General features: G+C 42.3%; 1 pseudogene; it reads left to right on the forward strand.

The window, feature by feature from the left end:
- The first annotated feature begins 365 nt into the window (after nt 1–365).
- Nucleotides 366–2,054, forward strand: LOC114030657 (annotated as a pseudogene).
- Nucleotides 2,055–16,726: the final 14,672 nt, after the last annotated feature.

Raw genomic sequence — 16,726 nt, forward strand, 5'->3', positions numbered from 1 at the left:
TCTCATTTGATCCTCACAACAATTCTGGGAGGCAGATGCCATTATTATCTTCATTTTACATTTGGGGAAACTGAGGCAAATGGAGTTTAAGTGACTTCAGCAGGGTCATACAGTAGGGAAGTATCTGAGGCCAAATTTGAATTCCGATCTTTCAGGCCCATCACTGTATCCACTGCCTCACTTAGCAGCCTCTCCATCAGTCCCACTAAAGGAAGGTGAGCAATGGCAAAGGATCATTTTTGAAGATGGTCTGTAAAATTCAATTGGTATTTTCACAAACCAAATGTGAAAGCCATTAGTGGTAACGTTTTTGGAGCAAAGAAAATATTTCAATCTATAAGGAAAATCAATGAATCAATGAATGTATGAAACCATTAATCTGCAACAAAATCCTGTCCTGGTCCTCGGTAAAACTGAATATTTTCAGGGTCCCTCTCTTCTACCCCTTCCTGTGTCCTGCATTCACTAATGATCCCCTCTATGCAATAACCCAGGGTCCTAGGGCTCTTCTCTGGAAGCTCGTAGGACCTCGCCCTCACCAGGGGTATACTGTGCTTTGGACCTATGTCCCCTTTCCTCCCATCAAAACTTTCCAGTTGGGGTTTGCAGCTGGGCTCTGGGAAGTGAAGGCTGGAGGTGGTGCGGTAAAGCAGCAGTGCTGGTGGATGGTGGCAGAGTTCTCCCAGAAGAGGGGGAAGCACCGAAATAACAACCTGCTAAGCAGTGCCATGGACTTCCTCCTGGCCTATGCCAGCCTGGTGCTAGGTGTGGGCAGTGCTGCTGTCCTGGGTATTGTAACCCTGGCAGTGAAGCAGCTCATCCACCGCTCCACCAGCCCACCCAACAAGGATGATGTCAAAGCTGAGCAGAAGTCCATTGAGGAAAGCTGGCAGAAGCTGAGTTTGCTTAAGGCCTCAACTAGACCCCAGCCAAAGCAGGGGTGAGAAGACCTCAGCCAGCTACAGCCTTCCTCAGCCCAGGATCCTCATGCCCCAGAACCAGAACAACCCAGAGACCCCGTGGCCATGACTGTGTCCAGCCCTGGTTCCCCAGCACCATTATGCCTTACACTGCAGGAGAGACTCCTCATGTGCTATCAGAACCATGTGGTAGTCTCTGAATCTGGCATCACCCTGGCCAAACAGCTGGCTGTTGGTGACATTATCCACGAGTTGCAGAATTTCTTGCTCAGTAAATTCCCAGAGCTGCCTTTCAGGGGATCTGTCTCCAAGCAGCACCCTGTATGACCGGTTGGAAGCTGTGGCAGCTGACCACACTTGCCTGCTAGTGCCACTGGTGCTAGAGCCCACTCTGTGGAGCTTCATTCCCAGAGAAGACACCGTTACCAATAATCCTTACTACTGGGTGACTCAAAGCACTCAGCTGGAGTACTTTCTCTGAGGGAGTAGCCCCCGGGACTGGTTCATAGTAGATGGCTACCTCTCCTCCAGTGTCACCCTCAAGGTGCTCAGGAAGGTCCTGGTAGGCTCTGTCAACTGGCCAGCCAATGGCAGCATGCTGGATTGCCTCATCCGCCCTGGAGTGGTCTCGGAGGAACTCCTTCTGGAGGTTCAACATGACCAGTTGGAGCTAAGAATTGTCATCTTTCCCACTGCAGAGAGTGAGGACAGAACCCTGCTGGCCAAGCCTCAGGAAGGACTGTTGGAAAACCTTTGGCAGGAGGACTTCTACCAGGCTGAGGTCTCTAAGCTGCAAGGAACTGGTTAGTGCAGATTCTGGTGCCTGACGCCTCTGTGTCCAGCTCCTGCAAGGCAACTGCAGGCACCATCCCTCACTGAACAGGATGAGTGTAAGCCACTTGGCACAGGTCATCCTCCACCTCAGAGAGACAGACAGACTGGGCTGAGGATTCCTTAGCAGATCGGGTCCAACAGGTGATTATAGAGCTGATTGGCTCTCTGGAGGAGAGATCTCTCCTCTGCTATTTTAATCAGCACACCAATCTTTTTGGCAGTTCACATGAAGAAGAGATTGATGACATGGACTTTGCTCTGTATAATGCCATGGCAGCACCAGAGCTCTCGTTCTCATAGACAGAAAGAATTAATGAAATGTGATCTTGGAAGATTTTTTAAAATGTTTAGCTCCTTCAGCTATGATGGTCTAAGGGGACAGGTAAGAGTTTTTCTCTTGTTTTCTAGCCAGCACAAGGTGGACATTTTGGCGAAATAAAAAGAAGGTACATTTCTTAAGCACACTGAGTTGGCAGCTTTCTTGGGCATGGATTGGAACAAACTTAGGGTCCTGTGCCTCTGAGCTCACTCAAATGTTACCAGAGCTCAAGCCTCACAATGAGCAGTCAGCCAAATCCAGTTGATGGTGACCACCTCTCTTCACTGGAGCCTTCTCCCTCGGGACAGCCTCTTTTTGGAAAGACAAAGCCCTGAGTCTTGAATAGAGACTGAACAGCCTCTCTGTCTTAGGCAGCAGTCAAGAGCCATAGAACGAAAGATTACCTTCCCACATATTGTAAACCCAAATCCATACTTGGTCCTTGGGACTGAAGAACAAGTGTCTCTTGGTTGGCCACAAAATTCATTATGTCACCAGCACTGAAGTGATCATATGAAAATCCTGAAGAGTAATGGGAGGGGAAGGAAATTAGACCTTTTTTTAACCCAGGAGAAAATTATTTATTGGCATCAGTGACCCATTTATTAAGATAGTGCTTGAGGATCCAAATTTTTGGGGGAGAGTAAAGAGAAGTGTATGGTTTGCCTGAGGGTCAAGGAGTTCAAAGTATTCTAAGCCTCTCTGAAGGAGGTAAACATTTAATGCAAAGCAAGTTTTCTATTGTTTAAAAGGCTCTAGCCAGCTTTTACCTGCTCACCATTCAGCCGAGTTGTAAAGCGCAACCAGATTTTCTTGCATGCTTTGGTCTGCTGGAGATCTCATCTTCCTTCAGATAGAGCTTTCTCCAGTGGGATTTGTATACTATGAGATGGCCCCCAACCAAGAGCTGAAGTCCTTGATGCTATGTGTCTTGCCCTTGAAAAAGAAATGTTTTCTAGTGGCTGACATTAAATTAATTTGGTTGCTAAGAGCATTACACAGAAATGAACAGTTTTCAGAGAAGCCTTCTTTTCAATGCCAAGTTGTTAGTGTGCAAAAATATATTATTCATTGTTAATATGTGACTTCTTTCAGTTGGTTAAAGTTGGTATTGGTTATCAGAGGGGGAGGTTTTTTTGTTTTTTCTCTGAGTGCTAAAATGCTTGTCATTTTTTTTTTTTAAGCAATTGGGGTTAAGTGACTTGCTTAGGGTCGCACAACTAGTGTTTGGTCTGAGGCCAGATTTGAACTCAGGTCCTCCTGACTTCAGGGCTGGTGCTCTATCCACTTTGCCACCTAGCTGCCCCCAATGCTTGTTATCTTAATACATCTTTGGTCTCCCACACTGCTGGGAAGAAGTCAGTTTCTCAAAAAACATGATGGAAAATTAAAAAAAAAAAATTTAAAAAAAACCTTACCAATTCTACGTCCCTTCTTTGTGAATTTGGCTTGGTACTGCTAAATTAATCCACACCCAAGGCCCTCTACAATCTGTGTAATACTTCTCAAAATTTCTCTTACATTATTCCCTATTAAACACTAATTTCAACTATTTCTTGTTTCCCCAGCTGAAGTGGCCTCTCTTTCTTTTGGATAATTGATTGGAGCACTTTATAGCTCTCTTTTTACGTTTACAAGGATGAATTTGTATTTTGGTTACTTATGTATGTTAGACTTGCATAAATTCTCTCTTCTGGCTCCACTTCCTCTCCAGATTTGACTGTCTCTTCACTAGCTGCTTCCCATCCTGATGAAGGATCTACCCTGAGGCCTCCTCTCCTGACTGGCAAGTCTCTAACCCTGACCACTACTTCATGAGGGGCCCCAGCCATGCTCACTTCAGTCCCTGTTCAACTTCCTCTTGAAATTTCTTCACTTCCTCATCAGCTGCCTTGCCCCACCCTTCCACCACCCCTTACCCACCCAATCTCCCCTTTCAATATTGCCTCCTCTCCTCTCCCCACCCCACCCCACCCCATGGAATGTAAGCTCCTCAGTTGTTTGCTTACATTTGTATCTCTAGGGCTTCAAACAATCCCTTGACAGTAGCTAGCTATTTCAGATCAAGAACTATTTCATTTGTGTTTTTGTATACCCAGCCCCTAGGGCAGCTAGGTGGCACAGTAGATAAATCACTAGGCTTGGAATCATGAAGACTCATTTTCATGAGTTCAAATCTGGCCTCAGACACTTACTAACTTTGTGACAGTGGGCAAATCACATAACCCCTGTTTGCCTGAATTTCCTCACTTGTAAAAATGAGCTGGAGAATGAAATGGGAAACCACTCCAGTAACTTTGCCAAGAAAACCCCAAAACAGGATCAAGGAAAGTCAGACATGACTGAAAAGAGTGAACAACAACAAATATCCAGCCCCCAGCATTGTGCCTAAAACTTGGTAAGCTTTTAATAAATAATTGTGGTGTGTTGAATGGAATTGAATAGTCTCTCTTCTTTATTAAACTATAAACAACTTGAGCACTGGAATCCTCATTTATTTATATCTGGCCCCATAAGTCATATTACCCCTCTATCACAATACACATTTCTAAAGGACTAGGTGCCTTGCATAAATATTAGTATGATTAAACTAAATTGAATCAATCCCACAGGTATGAAATTCTAATAGTGGAATTTAAGTCATTGTAAGAGGACTGTTTAGACAGGTAGGTGGCATAGTGGATAGAGTGTCAGACCCGGAGTCAGGAAGGCCTGAATTCAAATCTAGCTTCAGACACTTAGTAGCCATGTGATCCTGAGCAAGTCACTTCACTCTCTTTGCCTCAGTTTTCTTATCTGTAAAATGAGCTAGGGAAGGAAATAGCAAACCACTCTAATATTTTTGCCAGGAAAACTCCCAATGGAATCAGACATGACTGAAACAACTCAACAACAAAAGGACAAAGAGAATTGTATTTGGGGTCCAGAAAACTCATCCTAGATTCATTCCAATTATTCTATCTACGTAACATATCATCTTACTAAATAGAAAGTCTGCTCTGTGCCTAGTGTTAAAACATCAAGTCCCCATATGTTTTCTCTATTTTTAAAGTGTTAAAATATCAAGTCCCCATATATGTTTTCTCTATTTTTAAAGCATTTATTAAATGCCTACTATGTATCAGGCAATGTGCTGAACTCATTACTATTATTATCTCATTTGATTCTCAAAATAACTCTATAATCCTCATTTTACACCTGAGGAAACTGAGGCAGTTAGCGGTTAAGTGACTTGCCCAGAGTCATGCTGTTAGTAAGTATCCAAGGCTAGATTTGATCGGGTCTTCCTTACTCCAAGCCAAGTACTCTTTTAGCTATGCCATCTAGCAGTCTTCAAAAATCAATTAGAATCACAGAGTAGAAAAACTGGAAAGGACCTCAGAATTATCGAATCCAAGCACAGCTGATCAGAAATGCTCTCTACCATACAATAAGAGCCAACATATACCACTTTGGGTTTTACAAAGTATTTGAAAGCATTATTTAATCTGATCCTCACAACAGTCAAATTAAGGAAATGCTATGATTATTAGTTTGTCTCTATTTTACAGATGAAGAAAGTGACTCATCGAAAGTCTAAGTGACTGCCCCATTCTCTCCCAGCTATCAGGAGGCAAAGGTAAGATTCAAACACTGGTTCACCAGAGTCCCACTTCATTGCTCCTTCCACAATGCCACATACTGCTTGTATCCCTGCAAAGGATCATGCAGTTACTCCCCAGCTGCCAATGTCTCCCCAGAGCTGTTATTGACAACATAAACTTGGACCCAGATGAAATGGAGAGCAGGAAATTGCTCCTGTCTCAGCTTCCTTCCGAAATAATGATTCCTGAAAGCCTGTCGGCTCTCAGTTGCCTCTCATTTTAAGGTTAATACCAGCTGAGAAGCCTCCATTAGTGGCTTGTGAATTTCTAGACATACCACTTTAATTAAGCCACCAGAAAGTAACACTTAGACCTCAGAGCTTCAAGTACCTCAGTGAAGGCAAGATATTAAAGTCTGTTAGAGCCTCTGGGTCATTCCTGCAAAAAGTGGTAAAGAAGTCATCGTAAGCAGCCCTCTGGTAGCCCCTCAACTTTGCAGCAAACTGGCCTTGTGTCTGTCCCAAGGGGACTGTTTAGCCAGGATGATTATGGTGCTGAAGCAAATGGGCTTCAATCAAGATGGCCCCAGGGACCTTATAGATGGATCTCTTCAAGGCCGAACTGTAACATTTTGGCCTAAAAGGTCATTCTACTGTCTGTAAGTTCCAGTATACTTTTTTTAAAAAGTTAATAATTTCCATAGCTGGTGCTTCACCAATTAAGAAATAAAATAAATAAATGTGAAAAAAGAGAGACGGTAGAAAACAATAAGAAAGGAAGAATAATAAAGCTCAGTTGTACTTACTCTCTCCCCTTTATATAACACTAGGCAGATATTTGATGAAGACTGGTTTCCAGAGCCAAAGGCACTGCTAAAGTCTCACATCTTCCAGGGATTCAAAATGTGACAAGTAAAGGGTAAGAACTCTATTCCCCCTAAGAATTTTTTAACCCTTTAGAGAATGGCAAACATTGTGAGTCCTTCTCTAGATTGGGGCAACAGGGCAAGAGAGAAAGAAAATCTTTGGAAAAAGACAGTGGACTCAACTCTATCACCACAAAGTTGGCGTGGTGTGGTGTGACCTTACACAAGTAACTCTACTGACCTGAATCTCAATTATTTTACCTATAAAACAGAGATAATAGTATTGTTCCTTCCTTTCACAAAGTAGTTGTGAGGGCATCACTTTGTAAAATATAGAAATCTATTGGGCTGAAGAGAAAAAAATAAAACCTGCATACAAGCAAATAAATAAGAATATACAAAGTTAGTACAAGATGAAGACACTCATGGGCCAAGGTTGGGTTTGAAGAAGGGGTCAAGAAAGAAAAGCATTGTGTAGGAGATGCACCCAATCTGTGCTTCAGAGGAAGCAAATTGTCCTCCCGGTTGCCATCTGTGACAAACATTTAGTTTTATGAAGATGCAGTGTGGCAGAGCTACTATGATAAATTGATACCTATTAGCTGTGTAACCCTCAACCAGTCATTTAACCTCTCTGATCATCAGTTTCCTCATCTATAAAACAGGGATATTAACCTTATAGGGCTCTTGTGAGAATTAAAGAGATAATATACATAAAGCATTTTGCAAATCTTAAAGTGTTATATAACTGTCAATCTGACATATATGAGTATATACAGAATTATGCACAATCAAACAAAAGGAAATAAAAAGATAATTGGGGAAGGAGGACACAAGCAACTGAGTGGGGGTGATCACAAAAGGTTTCACATACAGGGTGGTCACTATGCTGTGTCTTGAATGAAACAAGGTATTCTAAAAGCTAAGAGGTAGTGTATTTCAAGCATTGAGTATAGGCCTTTAGGCCTAGAGATGGGAGATGGAGTGTCCTGCACTGGGTATAGGAAATAGGCCAATAAGGCAGGGTCATACAGTTCATGAAAGCGACTAATCCAATCCAATAAGCATTTATTCAGCACCTACCTAGGGAGACAGCTAGATGGTTCAGTAGATAGAGCCTGGTCCTGAAGTCAGGAAAACCTGAATTCAAATTCTTCCTCAGACACTCACTATCTATGTGACCCTGAACAAGTCACTTAACCTCTGTTTGCCTTAATCCACTGGAGAAGGAAATGGCAAACTAGTCCAGTATCTTTGCCAAGAAAACCCCACAAAGAGTCAAACAAGACTAAATACCAACAATGAGCACCTACTATGTGTCAGGTATTATACTAAGTGCTGGGGATACAATTAATAAAAAGACAGTCCCTGCCCCCAAGGAGTTTACAATCTAATCTAATGACAAGATTAATGTGCAAGATTGGGAAGATAGGGAACAGCTAGTCTATGAAAAGCTTTATTTGTCAAACAGAAGAGTTTATGTTTGATGCTAGAGGTAACAGAAAACCACTGAGGTTTACCGGAGTTGGGGGAAAGAGGTGCCATGATCGGGTCTGTGCATTAGGAAAATCACTTTAGCAGGTGTGTGAAAAATGGACTGAGTAGTAGGAAAAAAGGCAAGGATACAGAATAGGAGTCTGTTACAATACTCCAAACAAGAAGTGATGAGGGCCCAAGCTAAGGTGATAGCCAAGCGAGCAAAGAGAAGGGGACATATGGAAGAAATGTGGAGATAAGAAAAGACAAGATATGGCAATTGGTTGGATATGTGGGGCGAGTTAGAAGAGTCAAGACTGACACTGAAGCTGGGAACTCCAGTGACTGGAAGAATGGTGACGTCCTCCACAATAACTGGGAATTTCAGAAGATAGGTGGATTGGGGAGGAAAGATAAGGAGTTTTGTTTTGGACAGTATGAGTTAGAGATGCCTAAGGGACAGTCAGTTCAGAAGGCCCCAGTTTAGGTTTCGTCATTCATATCTGGATATGGAAGCATTCTATTACCAGATTAAATTGATATGGATAGTGAAGAAGCCTTTTGACTCCACTTTCTCACTATTATGAATAAATCATATAAAATGGTGGGGGAAGGAAAGACTCTCTCCTCCGGTTGTAAGCTGTTTCCTTGTTAAGGAAGGGATAGAAAGATAGTTGCGCTGTCTTTTTAAGAGTGCATTACTTCATTCTGTAGTTTCTAACAGCTGTAGCTCCATCCTGTCAGCTGTTTGGGAGATGTCTGAATCAGCTGTCAGGGCTGCATTTCAGCTGAAGTAAGAGCAGGGCCTTTTGGCTTGACTGCAAATACCTGTACAAGCCTCTGGTGGAGCTTTTGGCTGCCTCTGCACATCTTTTGCTGAAGTTCATGCATGTAGGAAGGAATTGATTATAGGGTGTAGAAAAGGAGAGAAAATAAAATCAATGAACGATATCTCTCTCTCCTAACCTCTCCCTGACCCACTGGAAAAAAAAAAGGAAAAAGAAAAACCCTTGCAACAAATACACAGTCAAGCAAAACAAATACCTATGTCCAAAAAATATGTACGGTTCAATCTACACCCTGCGTCCCTCAGCACTCTGTCATGAAATGGGTAGCATGAATTATTACCAGTCCATCTGAATCTTGGTTGGTCATTGCATTCATTAGAGTTCTTGGGTCTTCCTAAGTCATTTGTCTTTACGATGTTGTTACTGAATAAACTGATCTCCTGGTTCTGCTTACTTCACTCTGTATCGATCAGTTCATACAAATCGGCCCAGGTTTCTCTGAAATCATCCTTTTCATTGTTTTTCAAGGCACATTTATATTCTATTACATTCATATGCCATGATTAACTCAGCCAATCCCCAATTGATGAGCATCCCCTTAGTGGCCAGTTCTTTGTCACTACAGAAAAAAAAAAAGTTGCTATAAATATTTTTTGTGTATATGCATTCCTCTAATTATTAATAGCTTGGAATATTTTGTTTCCAATTAACTACTGTTAGGGGCAAGCCTAATGCCACTACCTTTGTTAGTTCAGGTTTGTTTTGGGATGTAATGAGGTACTAATAAGTTATTATCAAGAAGGTTTACTTCGTCCTAACAGAGCAATGACATGCAACAAGGATACATCATTCAGCTTCACTAAATTCAGTCCCCTCATATCCAAATGGAAACACATCTGGTTATCAGGGTAGGGTACGGTGACTAGTGTGATATTTAAACATACATCAAGCAAGAGGGAAGGACCAATAAAGTCTCAGGGACAACTCTATTGTCTTTTTAAAGAAAACTGATCTCTGTTTCAGGGAAGAGGGGAATACTGATCCTATCCCTGCTATCCTTAGGCTAGTTTTCTTCCTTAGAAAATTTCCCATTCATAGTCTTTGGCCATTTGAGAAATCATTCTTATTCTTATGCACCTGAATCAGGTACTTATATATGTTGGAGAAGAGATATTTATCAAAGAAACTTGCAAATTTTTTTTCCCCAGTTACCTGGAAAGTACTACATTTTCAGGAAAGATTCCGATAGTAGTTATGCCTGAACTACAGGAAATAAAGACATATACCATAAGAACTGGAAGGGCGTCAACTCCCTCATTTTAAAAATGAAAGAACAGTCCAGATAAATTGACCTACCTAAGGTAATGCAGGTAGCAAGCAGAAGAGCTGAGATTTAAACCAATTTTCTCTGGGGGAAAAAAAAGCTCTTTCTATTGCATTATGGTGACACAAGGCAATCTGAATATTACTATCCTATTTTACAGTGAATAAACCGAGTATCAATGCAGTGACTTGACCAAAATCACCCATTAAGTATACAGCACAGCATTGTTCCTGCCAGCTTTGTGACGGGGGCAATGAGACTTCTACAATCTCATTGGATACTTAGATTCAGTCATTCTAGAACTCTTAACTATAATATTTATTGTTCAAAGAGGACTTAAAGGTCATTTAGTGCAAACACCTCATTGTACAGATGAGAAAACTGAGGCTTGTGGTAAGAGATAGTGACTTGCCTGAGTGTGGTTGTAAACTTTTTTAATTAAAAAAAAAAACCTCTCATTAGCTGGGCCTAGCTTCCCTACAGACAGTGTGCCTCCGTTCTATACATTCTCCACCCTATTGTCTGAGATCCTCTCCTTTTTCTAGAATTTTCTTTGACTGGCATCTCCCATGCCCTGTGCAACCTTTCCAGATGGGATTTCCCTGATTCTAACATCAGAAGTGGGAAAACAGGTGTTCCTAAATTCCCCTCCTTATAACATGCCTGGCCCTCAGCTACATCACTGAGCGTCTCTGTTATGTGAAATGTGATCGAGTCCTTAGTACGATCATGGATTTGGAACTACAAGTGACCATCAAAACCATCTAATTCAACCTCCTTAATTTAAGGATAAGAACACTGAAGCCCAGGGAGTTTATAGATTTGCCCCAGGTCACACAAGTAGAGGCAGGATTTGAACCCAGATCTTTTCATTCCAGAGTTAGTATTTCTTCCATTCTACCATATTTTTGAAGTAACTTTTGTGTTCCGGGTAAAGAGATTGCCTCTTATAGGATCATCAATCCCTTTACTCCTTACAGACTTATAGCATCTTTCCACCAGTGGAACTGCCAGTGAATCCTGCCCTCTCCAAAAGCAATGACCAGGTTCTTTCCTTGTGACTGCAGTGATTGTGATTCTTTCATATCTTTTTTACTTAGCCCCTTTCCTCTATGTTCCCCTCCTAGTATCCCTAGGCAGCTCAATTATGCAATCTGATAAAGTGGCTAGAACCCTGGGCTTGGAGTCAGCAAGCCTTGGGTTCGAATCCTGTGTGACCCTGAGCAAGTTACTTGATTTCTCTTATTCTCAATGTCCTCATTTATAAAGGTGAAGGATGTCTTCTAAATCTACTTCTATAATCTCATGTTTGTCAAAATGTACTGAACAAAGGCCAACGAAATTCAGTGTTACTGGCTAGTCCACATGTTATGAGGAAACCTCTCCAATCCCGCCTTGTTCAAGTGAACAAGTTGCAGCAATGGGGTTTGAACCATGGCTTGTGACTGTAGAAAGAGTGTTCTTTCTTTTGTCTATGCCACAGATGCCTTTGAGCTGCCAGGCTGGTGCTCTCCTCCATATACCACAGTCCCTCTCTAGCAATGGGAAATTCAGGCTCTCTGGCTGAAAGGGGAAGAGTTTTGACTGCCTCCTCAGGCTGTCACCCTTAAATAGCCTTTGAAGTTGGCTGTTTATGTGGAAGGTGAGCCCTACTTTTCTTGCTCTGGGAGCAGGATCATTTTGCCCTTTGGCCATGTGAGGAACAGCAGAAAGATCTCCCAGCATGAAAATAGAAGTGAGATGTGGTGAAAGGAACACAGACTCTGGAATCTGAGGATGTGAGTTAAAATCTTATTTTTGACACCTCTTACCTGTGTGGTAGGTGGCAAAGTGGATAGAGCACCAGTCCTGGAGTCAAGAAGACCTGAGTTCAAATCCAGCCTCAGGTACTTATGAGCTATGTAACTCTGGGCAAGTCACTTAACCCTGTTTGCCTCAGTTTCCTCATCTGTAAAATGAATTGGAAAAGGAAATGGCAAACTACTGCATCTTTGGCAAGAAAACCCCAAATGAGGTCATACAGAGTTGGACATAACTGAACAGCAATAACAATCTCTGTGACTTCAGGCAAGTCATGCTTTCTTCCTGGGTCTCAGTTTCCTCATCTGTAAAATGAAGGGGTTGGATTAGATGGGCTCAGAGGTCACTTTGAGCACCAGCTCCAGATCTATAATCTTAAGATCCCACAACACAGTTTGGACCCTTGGTTCTACTACTTACTTCCTGTAGGTATCATCTTGAGCAAATCATGGCACCTGTATGGATGTTCGTGGCCTCTATAAAATAAAAAAGTTGAATTAGGTGATGTCTTTCTACCTCTATATTCTGCAATCCTATATGATAGAGTAAAGAGAGGAGCTTGAATGAAAAAACACACCTTCACTGGCTTCCCCACCCCCTTCCCTACTCCCAACAAGCCACAGTGACTGGTTAAGACTCTGTTCCTCCACATCTGTCTCTTTGTGCCCTGGCTGAAAGCTCAGAACAGATGACAGAGGTTTCCCTGTGCATCCAAGGGATGAGAGCTGGAGAAAGGAATGGGGAGGGGCAGGTGGGGGAAGCAAGTATGAGCATAATTTAGAGAGCAACTGAAGTGATGCATTCTTCTGGAGGGAAGGGGGCCCTTCAAGGCCCTGGCCCACACATGGATGGAGCTTGTTGTGTCCACTGGCAAGAGAAAGCTTTTTCATTCTGGCACGTGGAGGCAGAACCTTCCCCACTGGGACCCTCTCCCGACTCTTTGGTTTCACAAACAGGCATTGCACATTGGAGAACTGGCATTCAACTGGGCATCCTGGGCTTCGGGAAATTCTCTTTCAGGCCAGTTCCTCGAAAGATGAATTGCTCTCTAGTGACCAGGGCCTGGCTTTGATCTCAGCTGGCTACAAGGCGGTCACGGGCACAGAGGCCCGTTTCAGGAAGGCTCACACCTGTCGCCGCCAGACAAACCTCACATCTGGTGCTCGCATTAGGCATCAGCTGGAGCTGAGCTCTCTCACTGTCCCCTTTCTCTTCAGTTGGCACTCGCCCTTCTGCAGGGCACTCAGCCAAGCAGAAGCAGCTTGACCAGGGATTTGATGGCCAGATGCTTGTGCATAGATGCTGCCCCTCAGTGGGGACAATTCGTGGCTCTTTTCCTTTAAAATTTCACCCAAGCATATTGATAATAATGATAATAATTAATGATAATAATAATAATAATAATAATACCACCCACAGACCTAGAGCTGGAAGTGGCTCCAGAGGCCACTTAAACCTGATCATAGACTTAAACCTGAAAGAGACCCAGGAGGTCAGTGAGCCCCACTCCTTCATTTTTCCAGATGAAGAAGGAAAGAGGAAGGAAGGAAGGAGGGAAGGAAGGAGGGAAGGAAGGAGGGAAGGAAGGAAGGAAGGAGGGAAGGAAGGAGGGAAGGAAGGAAGGAAGGAAGCACGGAAGGAGGGAAGGAAGGAATTTAAGGAAGGAGGGAAGGAGGGAAGGAAGGAAGGAAGGAAAGAAGGAAGGGAGAGAGGGAGAGAGGGAGGGAGGGAGGAAGGAAGGAAGGAAGGAAGAAAGAAAGAAAGGAAGAAAGGAAGGAAGAAAGGAAGAAAGGAAGAAAGGAAGAAAGGAAGAAAGGAAGAAAGAAAGAAAGAAAGAAAGAAAGAAAGAAAGAAAGAAAGAGAAAGAAAGAAAGAAAGAAGGGAAGGAAGGAAGGAGGGAAGGAAGGAAGAAAGGAAGAAAGGAAGAAAGAAAGGAAGGAAGGAAGGAAGGAAGGAAGGGAGGAAGGAAAGGAGGGAAGGAAAGAGGGAAGGAAAGAAAGAGGGAAGGAAGGAAGGAGGGAAGGAAGGAAGGAAGGAAGGAGGGAAGGAAGGAAGGAAGGAAGGAAGGAAGGAAGGAGGAAAAGAAAAAAAGCATTTATTAAACACTTACTGTGTTCAAAGCCCTGTACTAAGGCTGAGGATACAAATAAAAAACAATACAGCCCATGATCTCAGGGAGCTCACATTTTAATGGAGGAGACAACGCCTACAGAAGCCTTCAGCTGCGAGTCAGATAGAAAAACCCCATGGTCCTTAGGGTATAGCAGCAAAGCTGATGATAATGACTCTTCTTTTAATGCTATTTCCATGGACAAAATCATCTCAGTTTCTGGTGATGAACTGTTTGGTATTGCCAAGGACTTTGGTGAGGAGAACGTTCCTTTTCTGGTCTTCAATAGCTATGTTTACAGACTTGCAGGAGCAGTGCCAGCCCATATCTCCATAGGGATTGCTTCCCAGCATGATGGCTGAGGGCACTTGGCCAGAAGCATTAATATTCCCAAGGCTCTTGGGTCCTTGGAGATTTCCACCAGATTTTGAAAGGAGATTATAATCAACATTCTGGTGCATGTAGTGTCTCCTGTCTTTTCCTCCTTGCTGCTTCATCCGGGTTGACTTGCCTTCCTTGTGAGTGATGGATCCTTGGCATTTGGCCTTTCTCCTTAGATGACAGTTGTGAGGTCTGGGCTGGAAATAAGAATGATGGTCCGGGAGGGCCTGCCACTTCCAGGGATCTGGAGCTCAGATCCCATATCTGTCGCTTTCTGTCTGTAAAGGCTTGAATATGTCCTCTTAGTCTCGAATCCTCAGTTTCCTCATCTTCAAATTGAAGGGTTTGGGCTGGGTACCTTTTAAGATCCCTTCTAGCTCAATATTTATGATTCTAAGGTCAATAGAATACATGTTCTAGAAGGTCTTATCTGGCTGGAAAGATTCTGAGGACAGGCCTAGTGAGAGATGGTACATCTTATCTGAGGAAAAGACTGACCAGATGAATGTTTTGGTCAGAGAAGCTCCTCAGAACCATCCAGTCAGGCTTAGAAGGGTGCCATCTTAGTTTCTAGAGCTCACGCCTATAAAATCTTGGTTCCTTGAAGCATTGGAATAACAATTTGCCTTTGTGAACTAATTTAATCAAAGTTCACATTTTAATAGTTTATAAAGCTCTTCCTGAGGAACCATGTTTGAATAGTTCACACATCATCATCCTCATTAGAGAACACTGTGGCTCAAAGAAGTTACACAGTGAAGGAGTGACCAATCTGGAACTCAGACCCAGTTCTTCAGATTTCCATTTCAGTGTTCTTTCCTTTTCATCATTCTGCAGGGATTAATCAATCAATAAGGGTCAATAAGAATCAAGTTCAGATCACTAAATGAGGCAACATAGGCAGTCCTGGCTCTGCAACTGACCAGATGCCCCATCTTGAGCAGCTCTTAATCTCTCTCTGGCCTACTGCCTGTTTTTAGAGTGGAAAGGTACCTTAGAAACCATCAAATACAGGATTCCCATTTTGGCATTGAGGAAATTGACACATACTGGTTAAATGATTTGTCCTGGGTAAGTTTTTGAGGAAAGACCTGAATCCAAATACTCCTGACTTTAAGTACAGCATCCAATCTAACACACACTGATTATTGTTTTGTTTTGTTTTAGGATTCACCTTGTTCAGTCTCAGAGGTCAAAACTAGAAGCAATGAGTGGAAACTACAAAAGTAAATTTAGACTCGATATCAAGGAAGAAAAAAAACAACTTCCTAACAATGGAGATATCCAAAAGTAGAAAGGATGGCTTTGTGAGGTGATGTTTTCTCTTTCATTGGAGAGCTTCAGGCAGAAGCTGAGTGACCATAGTATCATATATTTATAGCTCAAAGGAAACTTTGAGGTAGTAAAGTCCAACTACATCATTTTACAGATGAGGAACTAAACCCAAAAGAAGTTAAATGAGTTATTCAATATCATATAACTTGCAAGTGTCTGAGGTAGGATTTGAACTCAGGTGTTCCCGTGACTAGTACTCTATCCATTGTGCTTTCAGGTGCCTCTAACCACTTGTCAGATGTAACATAACATATACTTTATATAGTTTATAAAATATATATCGTTTATACATAGTATATGTACTATATATAGAGTATACATACACACACACACACACACACACACATATATATATATATATATATATATATATATATATATATATTAGTTTATAACATAAACTCCTATTGAGTATAGGTTGCAGTTTATGGCCAGTGAGGTCACTTCAAACCCTGTGATTCCACGAAGAGTTGGATTCACTGTAAAGTATTATGATTCATGCCATTGAAGGACAGATCTCAAACATTTCAACAGCTCACCATCTTATCCTCTCTCCCCTCTCTCTCTCACTCCCATCCCGCCACACTGAAAAGCCAGATGGGAGGAAAGAGTGAATAGCTCACAAAGTACTTTGGCAAGGGAAAGGAAAATGAAGAATCCATTTCCAAACAGCATTTAATAACAGCTGTTCTAATCTGCTCATTCTTCTGTAACTTCATATAATACATAAGACATCTCACCCACCCTCTCACCCACACAGGAGGATTCTGGGGAAATTCTGTAGTTGAATGATTATCCATCAGCATTCTGAGAACCTCCGGAAGGATGAAGATGGAGAATTCCTTGTGGAGTCTTATTTAAGTAAATTCCACATTTATTAGGACCTGTTATACAGGGTATCCCAAAAGTATTAATGTAGTTTCAAGCTTTAATGCTTTTAATAACTTAAAACTGTGTTAAGACTTGTGGGACACTCAATACATTCAGCAT

Source organism: Vombatus ursinus, unplaced genomic scaffold (genome assembly GCF_900497805.2).
Source record: "Vombatus ursinus unplaced genomic scaffold, bare-nosed wombat genome assembly UNPS02014973.1, whole genome shotgun sequence".
Classification (NCBI taxonomy): domain Eukaryota; kingdom Metazoa; phylum Chordata; class Mammalia; order Diprotodontia; family Vombatidae; genus Vombatus; species Vombatus ursinus.